We start from the raw sequence: 19,560 nt of genomic DNA, 5'->3' as shown, positions 1-19,560 counted from the left end.
TTTCTGCATCTATTGAGATAATCATGTGGTTCTTGTCTTTGGTTCTGTTTATATGCTGGATTACGTTTATTGATTTGCGAATGTTGAACTAAGCACTTTTTCAAGTAATTTTGGGGTTAAATGTCAAACTAAATATATGGCCCTAAAAGCTCATGTTTTTGTAGCAAATATGGATGATATTGAATAAAGTAAATGGGTGTTTTAATGTCCACCCCAACCAGGGTAGTAAACTATTAAAAAGTAAAATGTTTTCCTCAAATAAATAACTGTACATATTAAAAGTAAATAAATTCTTAGGTAAGGAATAAATTCTTTCAAATAAAGAATTCTTTTTTCCAAGAAATAAAAATTCATAAACACCAGAAACACATGAGAAAAATAAGATGATAAATCAGGGAAAGGGAGATAAGAAAAACAAACAATAAGGTGATTTAAGCCAGAAAGTGTAGGAATTATCAGATCAAAATATAAAATAAATATGTATAAGGTGTTCAAAATATAAAAGAAGTAATCAAGAAAGAATAATGAAACATAAAACTGTCAAAATAAACAGAATTGGAAGAGAACCAATCAGAATATCTATAAATGAAAAATAAGATAAGTGAAGACAGAAACAATATTTGAGTTGTTTTAAGAAGTGAAAAGATAAGACCAAGTTAAACAGGGAATTATGGAACTAGAATGCAGACCTATAGAAATTACTCAAAAGTGGGCACAGATAGACAAAGAGTTGGAAAATATATAGGGCAAGTTGAAACGATGTAGATAGAGTGATAAAATTTTGGAAAATATATAGGGCAAGTTGAAACGATGTAGACAGAGTGATAAAATTTAACATGTATAACTAGAACTTTAGAGAGTTTTTTAAAAATATATTAAGAACAAAGAGTGGCAATATTATAATAAATAATAAAGAAAAATTATCAAAGTTATGAAAAATATAAATTCTCAGATTCAGGAAATTCAGTGAATTACAAGAAATACTTTCATTTAGACTTGTTGAATTGAAACTGTAACACATATACATGCACACACACACACAATTTTTAAAGCTGTCAGAAAAGGAAGACAGTGCACCTCCGAAAAATAAAACAAAATACAAAATGAAAATCAGACCAACAGTTGAGTTCCAAAGAGCGAAACTAGAATGCAGAATGCAGAAAAGACTTGAGAGACAAATATTAGGCTTGAAAATAATACATAAAACCTCATAGCCCTACTGGAATCTGAATCAGAAAGGATTATTTGCTTTATTTTAATCTTTTTAATGGAGAAAAACTACATGATGTAAACACTTAATTATATAGCTCAATATATTATATATGCTCTAATCAATATTTTAATGTATTAGCATATATTAGTTTTATCTGTTGCTGAGCATCATATGAAGGCAATCATAATCTATATGCTCTGTTTATAGTTTTTAATCTGTGAAACAGATTCATGTTGCATGTTGTTATAATCATGATTTTTTGATTGTTGAATAGAATTCCATTAGAAGTCCATTATAAGAATATAGCATGATCAGTTTAACTATCCTACTGTTACTGTTGCTAAACATACCTGCCATTTCCGTTTTGTCTAATAGTGTTAAAGATACTATGATTATTTCTGCAACCAACTGTTGATGGATGCATGCGACCATTTATTTTGGCTCATAGGTATATGTTGTCAATGTTTCTGATTTTGGCTATTCTAATAGGTCTATAATGGCATCTCGTGTTTTGTTTTGTTTTTTTTAATTGCAGGTTCCTAATATCATATGATATTGAGCTTTCTTACATGTGCTTATTTGCCATCTATATATCTTCCTTAATAATGTGTCTGTTCAGGTTTCTACCCACTTTTTAATCATGTTGTTTTCATATTGTTGAGTTTTACATGTTTTTGCATATTTTGTATAATAGTTCTTTATTAAATATGTTCTTTAAAATATTTTCTTCCAGTCTATGGCTTGTCTTCTCACTCTATTGAGAATACCATTTTCACAGCAGAAGTATTTTATTATAACTAAATCCAACTTATCAATTCTTTCTTCCATGGATAAAATCTTTGCTGTTCATATTTAAAAAGTCATTGACAACCCGAAGGTCATCTTGGATTTTTCTTATGTTGCCTTCCAGGAGTGTTATAGTTTTGTGTTTTACATTTAAGTCTATGATTCTCTTTGAGTTAATGTTTTGTGAAGGGTATGAGGTTTGTGTCTAGTTTTACTTTGTTTGGATGTAGATGTTTAGTTATTCCTAAATTATTTGTTGAAAATACCATCTATTTTTTCCATTGTATTGCCTTGACCCCTTTGTCAAAAATCAGTTGACTATATTTATGTCTATTTCTGGGAAAATCTGTTATTCATGGAATTTGATAATTTCATTTAAATTGTCAAATTCATTGCCATAAGGTTTTTGATAATAATTTATTAGCATTCTAATAGCTGGAGGATCTATCATCCTATTCATTTGTATTTCCTAATTTATGGTTTGTTTCTTATTTCTTTGATTAGTCTTACTAAATATTTAACAACATAATTAATCTTTCCAAAGAAACAACTTGAATTTGTTAATTGTACTGAAGGACAGCTTTCTTTGTTGTTTAACTTCTGCTCTTATACATTTCTTTGCTTCAGCTTAATTTATTTTTTAATGGCTTAATTATATAGATTAATTCACTATTGTTATTTGCATAACTGTTGTTATTTTATTTTCTCGCTACTGGCCTATAAGTAATATCTTTTGGCTTTTTTCTAGTGGTTAACTGACAGATTGCATGCCATTATATTGACTTATTTTAATCTGGCTACATTTAAACCTTTTCACTTTCTGTACAATATGATAACATTGTACCATTTACAGTTTTCCCACATTTCATGCTATAATTCTTATATATTTAATTTCCATAAATATTTTAAATCTCTTTAGGCATTCTTACTTTTAAATATATTGTTATCCATTTATGTTTATTACACACTGAGTTGGAATTCTTCATTTATTACTACAATTTTATGTTTCTATTTAGAATTATTTTCTTTCTGCTAGAAAAAAATCTTTTTAGTATTTCTAAATACTAAAGATTAAAGACTATATACTAAATACTCTAGATTGGTAGTGATTAATTCCATCAGTTTCCATTTGCCTGAAAACATTATTCTTTCAACTCCCATTTTGAAAAATATTTTTCTTTGGACACAGAATTCTATGCTGGCATTTTGTTTACTGTCAGTGCACTCAAAATGTCACTCCATTGTGTTTGGTTTCAAAGTTTGTCTTGAATAGTTAGGCATGATTTTGTAGTTGCTCTTGGATACTTTCAAAATTTTATCTTTCTCAATTGTCAACAGTTTGACTCTGAAGTGCCTGGGTTGTTTCTTTGTATTTATTCTCCTTCTGAACATGAGGAAAACATATGCAAAATAAAATTAACTGTTCTTAGTAATTATACTGGAGGGATAATATTAGTATTGTCATTTTGAAACTGTCATGTGTTTAATACTGAATACAGTAAATGAGCCATCATATGATATTCTTTTTTTGTCATTATCTATCATTAAGAGTTAGGATTTTCTTGTGAAGGAAGAGACATAAAGATGTAATAGAGAAAAGGGTAAGTAAAAAACCTGTAGTTTTATATTAGGGTTAAAAGTATCAGTAGAAACTCATGATGCACCTTTTCATTAATATTTATTTTAACACACACACACACACACATACACCCCACACACACATATATGCATGCATGTGTTTTGCTCTTGTGAATTGTGTTTGTGACAGAGAGAGAGACATTTTGAATCTTCCAACTTTACTAATCTAGTCATAGAACATCAACAGTTTTCATACAAAAAGAAAGAGCTATAGATAGTCATAGAGAGATAGAAAGAGACAGTGGAGACAAAAAGAAATTGCTGTCCACAGAAGATACCTAGAAACATTGATTAGCCCAATGACAAAGAGATTCTCTGTTTAGAATATTCTCCCCAAAGAATATCAAGTCTTTCTTGGAGAAATGACAGATTTTAGGTCTGTGACAGAAACTGTACAAGATGAGTCTGGAATATAAGAGTAAGGATATTATCAAAGACCACTAGAATTCTGTCAAAAGGGCTCAGAACCAACTATCAGAGTCTGTGATTATTGGAAAGATTAGATATGTTGAGCCTCACACAAAAAATAATTGTAATAGACAAATTTACCAAACATACTTATATCCATGAATTCATAATGTTATTAAAATATTTTGCCTACAAATAATGTTAAAGAAGTAACTCAATTCTTTTATTTTGTTTAATTTCAACATTTAGATACAGGATATACATGCACAGATTTGTTACATGGGAATATTGTGTGACGCTGAGGTTTGGATTACAGATCCCATCATCCTGATAGTGAGCATAGTGCCCACTATAGTTTCTCTTTAATAGAGCATAGATTTTTTTTAAAGCCACTGCCCTTTACCTCCTCTATTAGTCCATAGTGTCTAATGTTCCCATACTTATGTTTATGTGTGCTCAGTGCTTAACTCCCACTTATAAGCAAGAACATGCAGTGTGTGTTTTCCTGTTCATGTGTTAATATTGTTTAGTATCATGGCCTCCAGCTTCATCTGTGTTGTTGCAAAAGACATAATTTCATTCTTTTTTATGGTTACAAAGTATTCCATGGTGTTTATGTACCACATTTTTTAATCCAATTTATCATTGATGGGCACCTGGGTTGATTCCTTGTCTTTGCTATTGTGAATAGTGGAGGGATGATCATGCAAATGCATATGTCTTTTTAGTAGAATATCTTATTTACTTTTGGGTATATATCCAATAACAGGATTGCTGGGTCAAATCATAACTCTGTGCTAAGTTCTATGAGAAATCTCCAAACTGCTATCCACAGTGGTGGAACTAATTTACATTCCCATCAACAGTGTATAAGTGTTCCCTTTTCTCTGCAGCTTTGCCAGCATTTTTTTTATGACTCTTTAATAATAGCCACTCTGACTGTTGTGAGATGGTATCTTGTGGTTTTGATTTGCATTTCTCTGGTGGCTACAGATGCTGATCATTTTTTCATATGTTTGTTGGCTATTTGCATGTCTTCTTTTGAGAATTATCTGTTTATGTCCTTTGTGTATTTTTTCATTGGGTTATAAGAAATCATCAGTCACACAAATGAATTGAAAAACATTCCATGCTAATGACTTGGAAGAATCAATATCAAAATGGCCATACTGACCAAAGCAATCTACAGATCGATTGCTTTTCCTATAAAACTACTAATGACATTTTTCACAAAATTAGAAAAAACTATTCAACAATTCACATGAAACAAACAAACAAAAAGCCCAAATAGCCAAGGCAATCCTAAGCAAAAAGAACAAAATTAGAGGCCTCACAGTACCTGTCTTCAAACTATACTGTAAAGTCACAGTAACCAAAACAGCATAGTACTGTTACAAAAGTAGATATATAGACCAATGGAACAGAATAGAAAACTCAGATATAAAGTCACACACCTACAGCCATCTGAGTCTCAAAAAGGTGAACAACAACAACAACAAAAAAACACCTCACTGTCAATATTAAGCAATAGGGAAAGGACTCCCTGTTCAACGAATAGTGCTTGGATAAGCAGCTTACTATATGCAGAAGATTAGTGCTTGACCCCCTACTTCTCCACATGTACAAAAATTAAATCAAAATTTATTAAAAACGTAAGTATAAGATCTCAAAATGTAAAAATCCTGTAAGACAACCTAGGATATACTCTTCTCGACATTGGCCTTTGAAAAGAATACTTAGTAAGTCCCCAAAATTAACTGCAACAAAAACAAAAATAAAGTGGAACATAATTCAACTAAAGAGGTATGGCACAGCAAAATATACCATCAACAGAGTAAACGGATAACCTACAAAATGAGGGAAGATATTCACAAACATTGCGTCTGACAAATGCCTAAAATCCAGAATCTATAGGGAATGGAAACAAATTAACATGCAAAAGACTAACCCAATTTTTGACAGCCAATAAAAAACAGAAAGGTTCAGACATGTTTCTTGTCCTTCCTGTCTAAGTAAACAATGTTAAAGAAAAGCAGTTTTTTATAAAAAATTCCTGTTAAATAAAAATATACAGAGTTAGCATAGTATTGCCTTTTATCTTCCAAATTAATCAACATAGTTATGGGGTATCGATAGATTTAACATCACAAAAAGAAAGACAAGCAGACATTATAAACCTCTAGTTAAGGAAAAGCTGTAGTGTCTCCAAAAGAGTGGATCATGAATTTAGTAAAGCCCCTGGATCCTGCTGCCAATTTTAAGGAAAAACAAATGACAGAAGATTATGTCAAACCCTATCATATGCTTATCATTCAGCAAAATCCACACTGTGAAAAGATCTACAGATTAAATTTTCTCTGGTTTTCAATAAATACATTCTAAGAAAGATAAAGGGGAAGGAAGGAGAACCTAAAGAGTAAAAGAGACTTAAACGGCACTGCTTTTCAGTGGGCAAGACTTAATTATGGTATCTAGGGAAATACATTAGGCAAAAACATTTTAAAGAAATTAAAGGAAGTAAGTTATTATAAAAGTCAGGATAGTGCTGTCTTTGAAAAAATTAAGAGAGGTAAGATTAGAGTAGAACACATGGAGGAAATTCTCGGGTGGTTCTCAGTGCTTTTTTTCCTGACATGGGTGGTAGCTGTATATTGTAACTGCTTCTATTTTATTGCAAAAATACGTTTTAAAAAATATAAAATATATGGAAATAAATCTAGCAAAGAATGGGAAAAATAATCATGGAGAAAATAATAAACATTTTGAACGACATTAAAAAGACATAAACATATAATATGTATGAATGTAAATTCTCAGATCATCTCTATAAGGCAAGCTAAAGCAAATTTTTAAGATTGTGTGGAAACTGGTAAGTTGATTCAAAAAAAACACTTTACTAGTTATCAAATCTTTTTATACATTTATAATAAAGCAATGTGGTATTGGTTCAAGAACAGAAAAATAAACCAATAGCAAATATTCGGGCAAGAACAAACACATTTATATTACCACTTGATAGTTTTTCATATCAGGTCAGAAAGAAAGGATAATAAATGTTGTGTATATTATATATTCATATAAAGATAACATTGATTAACTTTTTCTCACCATTGATTTAAATTCTTCCTTTTGCATTGAAGACCTGAATATGAAAGGCTAAAGGAAAATATTTAATGTCCTCAACATAAAACAAGCTGAAACCTTAAATTAAAATAAATAGTTTTCATGATGATAAAATTCTTTTCATGAAAAGATTTATAAGGTAAGTGGAGAGAAGCTAAAAATTGGAAACCTATATTTTCATCACTAATAAGCCCCCAATAGATATCTATAAATTAAAGAAGAAAAAAGAAAAACTACTCAAAAAAAGCAGACGACTGACAAATCTCATTAGCAAACATGGAAATGTTAGTTCAAGCCTCAGTGAGATGCCATTTCACACACAAATGATTGACAAAAATGTATGTCTAACTATCTTAAGCTTGAGCAGTGTATAAAACGAGAAGACAACAGAGTAAGATGGTTTGAAGCAACCATTTGTGGAAAAGGAGAAAACCCAGCTATATTAAATTCACTAAAGAAGTTATTATGCTTATGGTAATTATTCATCTGATTTGCAGTCACATGGATTAGGTAAATATTGGAATGAGCAAAAATTAAAAATTCTAACAAGCAAGAGCAAAAGAGATGTGAAAGAGTAGGAACTGTCAGTTATTGCTGGTGAGTTTCCAATTTGACCCAATAGTTTGTGAACAATTTGGCATCATCATGTAAAATTAAAGAGATGCATGTCCTAAAAGTTAGCAATTCACTCCTGGATACATAACCAAGAGAAAGCTGTAAAATGAACTGAGACATGTTCATGTTTACAGCAGCATTATTTCCAATAACAAAAGCTGGGGACAACAAAATAAATTTGTTTTAGTGTATTAGTACTAAAGAATACTGACAACACTAACATAAGCAAAGTCTACAAATATTAACATGGATCAACAACTAAACAAAATATATGATTGAGGAAAATAATCATAAAGGAGCACTATATAGAAATGTCAAAATGAGGCAAAAATAAACTACACATTACTAAAAAGCATATGATCAAAATACATAGATTTTGTTTATAAATACAAAGATGTTAAAAGTATAAAAAGTCAAAGAAATATTAATGTTAGATTTAAAATAGCATATATTTCTTAGGAGAGGATATGAGATACGGGCATAAAAGACTTTAATGTTTATAAAAATATGCATCTTAAATTGAGTAATAAGCACCGATTTTATGATGATTAAAGCAATAGATTTAAGCATTGTATATATTCTTTGAAAAATATATTTTGTAGGAATGAAGAAAACCTTTGAGAACTACAGGATTATGTAAAAACACTGAAGAGACTGAACCTATGACTGATTGGGGTACTTAAAAGAGATGGGAAGAATGAAACCAAGTTGGAAAACCTACTGCAGGATATTACTCAGGAGAACTTCCCCAACCTAGCAAGACAGGCCAACATTCAAACTCAGGAAATCCAGAGAACCTCAGTAAGATACTCCATAAGAAGACCAACCACAAAACACATAATAATCAGATTCTCCAAGGTTGAAATGAAGGAAAAAAATGTTAAGGGCAGCCAGAGAGAAAGGCCAGGTCACCTTTAAAAGGAAGCCCATCAGAATAACAGTGGACCTCTCAACAGAAAATATACAAGGCAGAAGAGATTAAGGGCCAATATTCAACATTCTTAAAGAGAAGAATTTCTAAGCCATAATTTCCGGTCTGGTCAAACTAAGCTTTATAAGTGAAGGAGAAATAAAATCTTTTTCAGACAAGCAAATGCTGAGGGAATTTATCACCACCAGGCCTGCCTTGCAAGAGATCCTGAAGGAAACACCAAATATGAAAAGGAAAAACTTTTAGCAGCCACTAGAAAACCACACTGAAGTACACAAACCAATGACACTATGAAACACTATATTAACAAGTCTGCAAAATAACCAATTAGCATCATGATGACAGGATCAAATTCACATATAACAATATTAAACTTAAATGTAAATGGGTTAAATGCCCCCAATAAAAAGACACCAAATAGCAAGCTGGATAAAGAGTCATGACCCATCAGTGTGCTGGATTCAACAGACCCATCTCATGTGCAAAGACACACACAGGCTCAAATTAAAGGGATGGAGGACAATTTACCAAATAAATAGAAAGCAGAAAAAAGCAGCAGTTGCAATTCTAGTTTCTGACAACACAGACTTTAAACCAACAAATATCAAAAAACACAAAGAAGGGCATTACATAATGGTAAAGGGTTCAATTCAACAAGAATAGCTAACTATCCTAAATATATATGCACTTAATGCAGGAGCATTTGGATTCATAAGACAAGTTCTTGGAGACCTACAAAGAGACTTAGACTCCCACACAATAACAGTAGGAGAATTTAACCCCTCAATGTCAATATTAGACATTGAGGCAGAAAATTAACAAAGATATTCAGGACTTGAACTCAGCTCTGGATAAAGTGAACCTAATACATATCTGCAGAACTCTCCACCCCCGAACAACTGAATATACATTCTTCTCAGTGCCACATAGCACTTACTCTAAATCTGTCACATAATTGAAAGTTAAAACTCTTCAGCAAATGCAAAAAAAACTGAAATAATAAACAGTCTCTCAGATCACATCACCATCAAATTAGGGCTCAAGACTAAGAAACTCACTAAAAACTACACAACTTGAAATTTAACGACTTGCTCCTGAATGACTCCCAGGTAGATATGAAGTTAAGTTAGAAATCAAGATGTTCTTTGAAACCAATGAGAAAGAATAGATGATTGTATCAGAATCTCTGGGATGCAGCTAAAGCAGTGTCAAAGGGAAATTTACAACACTAAATGTCCACATCAGAAAGATAGAAAGATCTCAAATCGACATCCTAACATCACAACTAAAATGACTAGAGACCTAAGAGCAAAGAAACCACAAAGCTAGCAGAAGACAAGAAATAAAAAAGATCAGAGTGGTGCTGGGAGAACTGGCTAGCCATATGCAAAAATTGAAATTGGACCTTTTGCTTACGCTTTATATGAAAATTAACTCAAGAAGAATTAAAGACTTAAATGTAAAACCCAAAACTATTAAAAAAAGAAAAAAAGAAGAAAATCTAGGCAATATCAGAGTCTTGGGCACAGATATCATGACAAAAATACGAAAAGGAATTGCAATAAAAGCAAAAATTGACAAATGGAATTAATTTAAAGTAAAGAGCTTCTGCACAGCAAAGAAGCTATCATCAGAGTGAACAGATAACCTACAGAGTGGGAGAAAATTTTAGCAATCTATCCATCTGACAAGGTTCTAATATCTAGTATCTACAAGGAACTTAAACAAATTTACAAGAATGAAAAACAAACAACCTTGAAAACTGGGCAAAAGACATGAGCAGATACTTCCCAAAAGAAGACATTTAAGTGGCCAAGAAACAAATGAAAAAAAAAAAAAAGTTTAACATCACTGATCATTAGAGAAATGCAAATGAAAACCACAATGAGGTACCATCTCACACCAGTTAGAATGGTGATTATTAAAAAGTAAAAAAGCAACAAATGCTACTAAGGGTGTGGAGAAATAGGAACACTTTTACACTGTGGGTGGTAATGTAAATTAGTTTAACCATTATGGAAGACAATGTGTTGATTCCTCAAAGACCTAGAACTAGAAATACCATTTGATCCAGCAATCCCATTACTGGGTATATACCCAAAGGAAAAGAAATCATTCTATTATAAAGATACATGCACTTATATGTTCATTGCAGCACTATTTACAATAGCAAAACCATGAAATCAACCCAAATGCCCATCAATGATATACTGGATAAGGAAAATGTAGTACATGTATGCCATAGAATACTACACAGCCATGAAAAGGATGAGATTGGTTGGGTGCAGTGGCTTATGCCTGTACTCCCAGTACTTTGGGAGGCCAAGGCAGGTGGACCTGAAGTCAGGAGTTTGAGACCAGCCTGGCCAACATGGTAAATCCCTGTCTCTACTAAAAAAAAAAAAAAACACACAAAAAATTAGCCGGGCATGGTGGCAGGCACTTGTAATCCCAGCTGCTCAGCAGGCTGAGTAAGAAGAATTGCTTGAACCTGGGAGGTGGAGACTGCAGTGAGCCGAGATTGTGCCACGGCACTCCAGCCTGGGCAACAAGAGCTAAAACTCTGTCTCAAACAAAAACAAAACAAAAAACAATGATATTATGTCCTTTGCAGGGACATGGATGGAGCTGGAAGCCATTATCCTCAGTAAACTAATAAACTAATGCAGGAACAGTAAACCAAATACCTCCTGTTCTCACTCATAAGTGGGAGCTGCACGATGAGAAAACATGGACACAGAACAATACACACTGGTCTGTTAGTGGGGGCAGGAGGAGGGAGAGCATTAGGAAAAATAGCTAATGTATGCTGGGCTTAATTCCTAGGTGATAGGTTGATAGGTGCAGCAAACCACCATGGCACATGTTTACCTGTGTAACAAACCTGCACATCCTGCACATGTATCCTGGAACTTAAAATAAAATAATATTTACTTAATGCATCATTATTCTTGACACTAACTTATTCTTTGTGCCACCTGTGAATACTGAACTCCAAATACTCTCTTAACTGTTTTTACTATACTTTATGGTAATGACAACAAAAGCAAATTTACCCAGCATATGCAGTGTAATGTGAAAAATAATTCATTTTCTGGTCATATTTAATTTACTCTGTGGGATTTTATAGAATAAACTCTATCTTCTTTGATCTCTTGAGGTCAAAACATGCAATCCTAGAACATGATCTCTCTCAGTGTTGACCATACTTCTGCCTTCCACAAAGTATTACCAGTAGGAGAATAGTAAAGTGTTCAGAAAAGGGTGTAAATAGCGGCCCCACTTGAGCAAAATGTGTCTGTCTTTCTCCCAGCATGACCTTTGACAAATACAGGAAAGCCTAATGTCACTGTGTAAGTGGAGGTAAGAGAGGATATCAAGCGAAAGGTCCTGTTCTGCTTGCAGGTTGACTATCTCAAAGTCTTTAGAGAAGTATTCTGTGGCCACCCCCAGAAGGACACCCAAGAAGGACTACTACATCCAGTGAACACAACAGAAATGGTAGGATAACATCTCAGTGCAATGGCAAGGATATACAAGGTTAAAGATGCTTGCTTGCTACCAACCCCACTCTTCTTAGGTGTTGTAGATTGGAGGAGGCATCATGGATCCTATGTGGATGAGCAAGAGTACATACGTGGGCCCAGACACCTATCTCAAGTGCAAATTAGGATGGTAAGTCATTAGTAGTCCAGAGCCTGAAACTCATTTTATGAATAGCGTAAGTGAAAGCCACCTCAAATCAGATTGTCTGAATCATTCAGGTGACTCAGTCTCGTGAAACAAAGCTGCTTGACAAGAGTTATCTGCTTACCAAACCACCATTCTGGAACTAGGGTCAGTCCATGGGGCTCTTGTAAAACATAATAGTCAGAATTACTGGAAATCCTTAGGGAATCTGGTCAACTTAATGTGTGTTTTGAAGAGTGGCCTAAAGGAGAGAAATTGGGACAGGGCCTATGCAAATCCCAGTTCTTGTGCATAGTCACCTGTCCAGGGGTCACTGCACAGTCCTTGACAATTAAAATGGATTTAGAATTTGTTTGTTTATTTGTTTAAGAGACCAGCTCTTGCTTTGTTGCCCAGGCTGAAGTGCAGTGGTGTGATTATAGCTCGCTACAGTTTGGAACTCCTAGACTCAAGTGATCCTCTCATCTCAGTTTCCTGAGTAGCTGGGAATACAGGCATGCACCACTGTGCCAGGCTAATTTTTAAACATTTTTGGGTAGAGGTGGGGTTTCACTATATTGCCCAGGCTGGTCTCAAACTCCAGATCTCAAGTGATCATCCTGCCTTAGCTGCCCAAATTGCTGGGATTACATGCATGAGCCACTGTGTACAACCAGAAAGTTTTGACTGGCAAATCTTGGCAACCAGGATTTATGTGGGACCAAGAAGTCTGGCCTTGCAATGTCCTGTGTGGGTGCTGCTGCTGGAATTATTCAGACCCAGGCACTGTAAGTAGACTGGAAAAATTTGGAACAGCCACTGCAAACCATGATACCCAGGGAGATGCAGACTTTGGGGAAGCACCTCAAATGTATATGTGGAAAGGCAGAATTCCAGAAAATATTCAATATTGAAAAATATTTGACCAAACATAGCAAATCAGTAAAACAGATACCTTTTGCAATTAAAAGTCTAAAACATCAATTGATATTAATATGCAATATTAATTAGCATGTGTCTGTGGAAAACCATTTAGACAATATTCACTATTTAATAAATTAACTGTATATTCACTACGTGTTTATCACATAAGGAATGCAATAGGAGATGCTTACTGCATTAAGGATGTACTACATTAGAGATGCAATAATCACTAATATATTTCCTACACCTTCTGTGATAGATATTGAGTCATAAATATTTATAGTCTTTAGTTGATTTATGCAATTTTATAATTTAATACCAAGAAATAAGGCAGATGATAAAAGTCAATGAAAGAATGTATATACTAAGTATCATACATTGTATTGGATATTATTGATAACCAACATCTATAAATAGTAGCAAACTTCTGGTTCAACTAATTAATAGAATATTGTACATGAGTTTAAATTAGAATTATGAAGCTATCTGGCAAAATTGATCATGACTACAATTTTATAAATTAATATTTGCGATCATGACTACAGTTTTATAAATTAATATTTGCATGAAAACAAGAACTAATGAGGAGCATGGACATATGAACAACTGATATTTCCAGTCACTCTCGTTATTATTTTAATATGTTTGTAGGATGTTAATGTTAAGACAAATTAAACAAAATTAATTATTGTCCTTAGTCACATGTGATTCTTTAACAAAGTGCAATCACCTGTTCACTTGTACAATGGTGAAACCTAAATCCTGAGGGTTGTTGTTCATTCATTAATTTAATTAATTTATTTTTAGTGGCACATTTTCTCCATGCCAGATACTTTTTTTTATAAGCACTAATATCTGGTGAAGATCATGGGAAGTGGATCAAAGGGGTTCTGTTTGGGGCATAAAATGGAGAAACCTACTTTTCTAACCTAGTGGATTTAAATTCATGACACCAAGTAAAGAGTCAATAGTAGTTAGCTAACTCTTGAGTTAAAATCATATGTTTTTTCAATGTCCTAACTATATGCATAATAAATTAGATAAAAATCAATTATGCAATACTCTAAGGTAATTTCAGTTTCTGAAAAATGTTATGGAAAAGCTAAAATTGGCCATGCATGGTGGCTAATGCTTGTAAATCCAGCACTTCGGGAGGCCGAAGCGGGCAGATCACGAGGTCAGGAGATCGAGACCATCCTGGCTAACACGGTGAAACCTCGTCTCTACTAAAATACAAACAATTAGCCAGGAATGGTGGCACATGCCTGTAATCCCAGCTACTCAGGAGGCTGAGGCAGGAGAATCACTTGAACCCGGGGGGTGGAGTTTGCAGTGAGCTGAGATCATGCCACTGCCCTCCAGCCTGGGCGACAGAGTGAGACTCTGTCTCAAAAAAATTAAATTAAATTAAAAATTAAAAAATAAAAATAAAAAATCTAAAATTAGATAATGGAGTATAAAGTCATAGAGTTTTAGATGGAAGTTAGGAGAAAGAAAATTTTATTTCAGAAAATAATAGGACTGATACCTAAACAATGAGGAAAAAACAAGCATGAGGAGATCTCAGGGAAGAAAATTTCATGTAGAAGAAACATCCATTACAAATTTCCTGAGGCAGATTCAGCCAGATAATACTATTGTAGGCCATGATAAGAACCAATGGTGTTACCTGAGTATGATGAATAGCCATTAAATATTTTAAGCAAAAAAGTGTTTTAAACAGACCACTAGGCTGCATTGAGTTTGTGGCATGGCTGGAGATTAAAAGTGGGAACGAGGAAATACGATTGCTGGCTATTGGAGAGATGAGGTTGTATTTCATGGTAGCTTGGTCTATGTGGCAGTTGAAGAGGATAAAAAGATATTGGAGCAGATATATTTTAGAGATATAATCAATATGCCATGAAATGGAGTAAACTGAGGGAAGAGGAGATCAGGTCTTCTGATGATTCCAAGTTAATTTCAAGGGACCTACTAAATATACAATAGAAAATTAAATGCTTATTGTGAAATAAGTATACAAAAGTAGTTGGTAGTTGCCGACCTAAATAACTAAACTCATTTGTGTACCAGATATTGTAAAGTATAGAGATAATGTATTTAAAATTGCCTATGTGCTTTCATAGCACTGTATTCATATCTCCTACATATCACTTATTCAACTTTGTTTACTTGAATAATTCCACCATTAAACTGTGTTACTTTGGTGCTCACTAATCTTTGTGCAAATAGTAATTAGATCAAAGCCTGATCCAGAGCAGAAGCTTAGTAAATATTCACGAATGAATGAATGAATCTAGTTTGAGGTGGAAAACTGAAAACAAAATAATTCCATACATAAGATAATAACAACGTACTTTATTTGTTTTGTGATTCAGATCCTAAATTATATAGAATAAGCTTTGTGGTTCAGAGACTGGTAAGGCATAGAAGTTGATTGCTGAGACACAGAAGCAAACATTGGAAAGAGTTTATGTGAATGGAATTCCAATCCACCATAATGTATAACCAGTCACAGAATACAAATACATTTACAGTTAAAATAAGCATTGTAGTTTTTTTTTTAAGTGCTCAAGACCATTTGCTCTGCTCTTCAATCATTTTTATTGCTCTATGTATATTGCACAGATATGTGTAAAGTGTAGCATAATATACATTTTTGTCAACAGAATACAAAAGTGATTTAAGTGAGAAAGAGAAGAAGATACTGATATCTAATCACAGGTCAAGTTTTTAATGCTACATATTGGATAGAATGTTCTTTAAGAAACCTCTAGTGAAGCCAGAAATTAGAATCCTTCAATAGAACTGTCTAGGGTCTCCCTGTTAAAACTGATATATAATGTTAGTTTTTAATATATGCTTTTTATCAAATTAAGAAAGTACCATTCTATTTCTAGGTTACTGAAACTTTTATTAAACTGGAAATTGGTGGTGAATTGCACCTTATCTTTTACATTATCTGTGAAGCTGATAATCCATTTTTTGTCTTTTAATCTTTTAAGACAATACATCATAATATTATTATTTATTCAAATGTTGACTTAATTTTGCATTGCTGAGTTAAATTCTATTTACTTAAGATATATCAATGTTTGGACATACTGTTGTATTTGATGAGCTAATATTTTATTTGGAGTCTTTGCATGTGCATTCATAAACAACATTCAACTGTAGATAAGGTTTTTGTACTTTTCTGTACAATCTTGGTAGTATAATTATGCTAACTTCTTATAATTTATTTGGAAGTATTTAATTTTTTAAAATGAAGCAATTTAAATAATATAAATGCTATTTAAAATTTTCATAACATTTTCTGTGAAGTTATCCATGCTTATTTTATCAGAGATAATTTGTTCAATTTATTCTGTGCTTCTTAGCCTGATTAGAGTTCTAATTACTGAATCAATTTGTTAAAACTTTTACAATTTAGTGTAATAAAGTACATTTAGAAATCTCATATAACATTTTAATGTCCTCTCATTCACTTGTAGTTTTTTTTGTATTTAATGTTATTTTTGTGTTTTTTCTTTTAATCAACATTTTAGCATATTTTTCATTAAAAATTATTTTCATAGATTTTTCTCCTGATTTAGGTTGTCTAATTTAGTTGGTTTATTATTGAATTCTCAAATTTACTTACTTCTCCCTTTCCATACTTAATTTTTTTATCTTCCTTACTTGTATCCATGATTTACTTACTTTCAGTCAATGTTTCATGATAACATAATTTAAAGCTATATATTCTTTTCCTTTTAATAGCTATTTGTCCCCTCCTGTTATTTGGGTATTTACAAAATTTGTAACTGAAACATATTCTAGCAACAAGTAATTAATGTTATACTATTTATTCAAGCAGAAAATTACAGAATGGTTTATAATACGTATGTCCAGTCTTTTGGCTTCCACACTGGAAGAAAAAGAATTGTCTCAGACCACAAACAAAATACACTAACACTAATGATAGCTGATCAGCAAAAAAATCTCATAATGTTTTATGAAAATTTACCAATTTGTGTTGGGCCTCATTCAAAGCTGTCCTGGGCTGCATGCAGCCCATGGACTGTGGGTTGAATAAGCTTACCTTAAAATATATGAGAGTAAAATAGTCTTTTGTAATTAATGTACACAAAGCAATGTTAAAATAAAAACATATCTTTGCACTTTTAATACTGATATTGTCAAATAAAGGAAAACTCTAGTGTCTTCCTATTAATAATAGATTTTCTACAGGCATACATTTTATCATTGAAATATAATTTACATGTAGGCCACACACAAATTTTAAAGTTACAGTCTGATCAATTTTTACATATTTATGCACTCATGCACCTATCACCCAGATCAAGATATAGATTATTCCCATTATACCAGGAAGCTCCCTTTTGTCCTTTTTAAATCAATTCATCTCTGCCATTACTTTGATTTCTATCACTACAAAGAGAAAATAGTCTCCTCCATACTCATGCAATACCTCACTTCTGACAGCAAATGTATGATTTTTTTTTTTGCCACACCAACCAAATCTCCAACTCTCTGGACACTGCCTGGGTGCCCTACAACATAACTCAATTGTGATATTATCTACATAAAGTTAGTCCAGATGCCACAGATTAAGGGCTCAGTTCCAAAAGATTGCCCCCTACTGGACATCAGTCACAAGTAGTAGGTTCCCAGGTTACTCACACTTTTGTCTGACTTGGCTACAATTCATGGATTCCCATTATACTTTCCTTACTTTTGAGAATTTGCGGTAATGGCACAAAGAACTCAGGGAAACACTTACTGAAGTTTATCTCTTTATTATGAGGCAATGATAAAGGATACAGATAAGCAGACAGTTTGAGAGGTACCTAAAGCAAGGTCTGGAAGGGTCTCGAGCATCCCCATGGAGCTGGGATATACCACTCTCCTGGCATATGGATGTGTTCATCAGCCCAGAAGCTCTCCAAACTTTAGGGAGTTTTATAAAAGCGTCTAATGTATGCTTGTGAATTATTAACTCAATCTTTAGTTCCTCTCTTGTCCTTGGAGGATGAGGAGCAGGGCTACAAGTTCTAAGCTTCTAATCATGGCTTGGCTTTTTTAGTGACCAGCCCCCATCCAAGAGCTATACAAAAGGCCACCAAGAGATACATCATTAGAAAAAAAAAAAATGTGTCTTCCAGTAAATCCCAAGGGATTTAGGATCCTCAAGTCAGAAACTAAGATAGATCAAAGAACAAATACTAGAAACAAAGATTCTCCTAGCACCTCTATTGCTTCGGAAATTACAAGGGTTTTGGGAACTCTGTGCTAGAAACTGGGGGCAGAGACCAAATATATGTTTCCTATTATGTCACCATCACTATAGATTTGTTTAGCTTGTTTTGAAAATTAATAAGACGTAATGACATAAAATATGCTTGTTTGCGTCTGGCTTCTTTTATACAACATAAGTGATTTTGAAAATCACTTATGTTGTTGCAAATGAATTTTTCTTATGTGCCAAATTTCCATGTGTGATTATTAACACAGTCTTTTATTCGTTTTTTTCTCTTAATGCACATTTGGAATGCATTCAGTTATTATCTTTTATAAATAAAGGTGCTAGGAATATTCTTATACAATCTTCTTGTGAACATACATTTTTCTTTCTTTTGTAAATACTAGGATTAACATTTTTGGCTTGTGGAAAAGATGTAAGATTAATTTTAATAGAAAGTTTCAGTTTCTCAAAGTGGTTGTGCTATTTCACATTCCCAAAGGAACAAAATTTATCTTGCATTTCTCCATTAACTAATATGGCTTAGCGCCTTAATACACACATACATATAATTTGACTAGATCACTTCTTATGTGGGTGTTTGTTAAAGTCATAGGACCAATTTATCTACTGTACTTTTTGGTCTCTTATTACTGATATGTAGATGTGCTTTATATATTATCAAAATAAAATTTGTTATGTAATTGTACTGCAAACCTTTTCTCTCATTCTGTGATTTAATTTTGATTTTTATTTTGGTGAGCAGATGTTTTTAATTACTTAGAAATATATGTATTTTAAATGCACATGTCTTACATATTTTCTATGAAATTTATTACTAGCTTTTAAAAAATAATTGATAACATCCTAAAATATATTTTAAAATAACTGCCAATATTTCCCAATTTTTGGCTACAATGTACATTCAGTTTTTCTGATACCTGTACTTACCGTATGTCTTGTAATGAGAATTAAGGAAAAATCTCCAGAAGTTAAAATCTTCAGTGA

The 19,560-nt window shown here is 32.8% G+C and overlaps 1 long non-coding RNA gene across 1 annotated transcript in view; it reads left to right on the top strand.

The window, feature by feature from the left end:
* Nucleotides 1-12,124: 12,124 nt before the first annotated feature.
* The window catches only part of LOC105513684, an 8,626-nt gene continuing 1,190 nt past the window's right edge, over nt 12,125-19,560 (top strand). Inside the window, exon 1 of the long non-coding RNA XR_001002069.1 lies at nt 12,125-12,215. This is a non-coding gene — a long non-coding RNA (uncharacterized LOC105513684). The remainder of the gene's footprint in view (nt 12,216-19,560) is intronic.

This window comes from Colobus angolensis, unplaced genomic scaffold, assembly GCF_000951035.1.
Source record: "Colobus angolensis palliatus isolate OR3802 unplaced genomic scaffold, Cang.pa_1.0 Scaffold234, whole genome shotgun sequence".
In the NCBI taxonomy this organism is placed as follows: domain Eukaryota; kingdom Metazoa; phylum Chordata; class Mammalia; order Primates; family Cercopithecidae; genus Colobus; species Colobus angolensis.
This window is presented reverse-complemented; position numbering and strand designations above follow the sequence as displayed.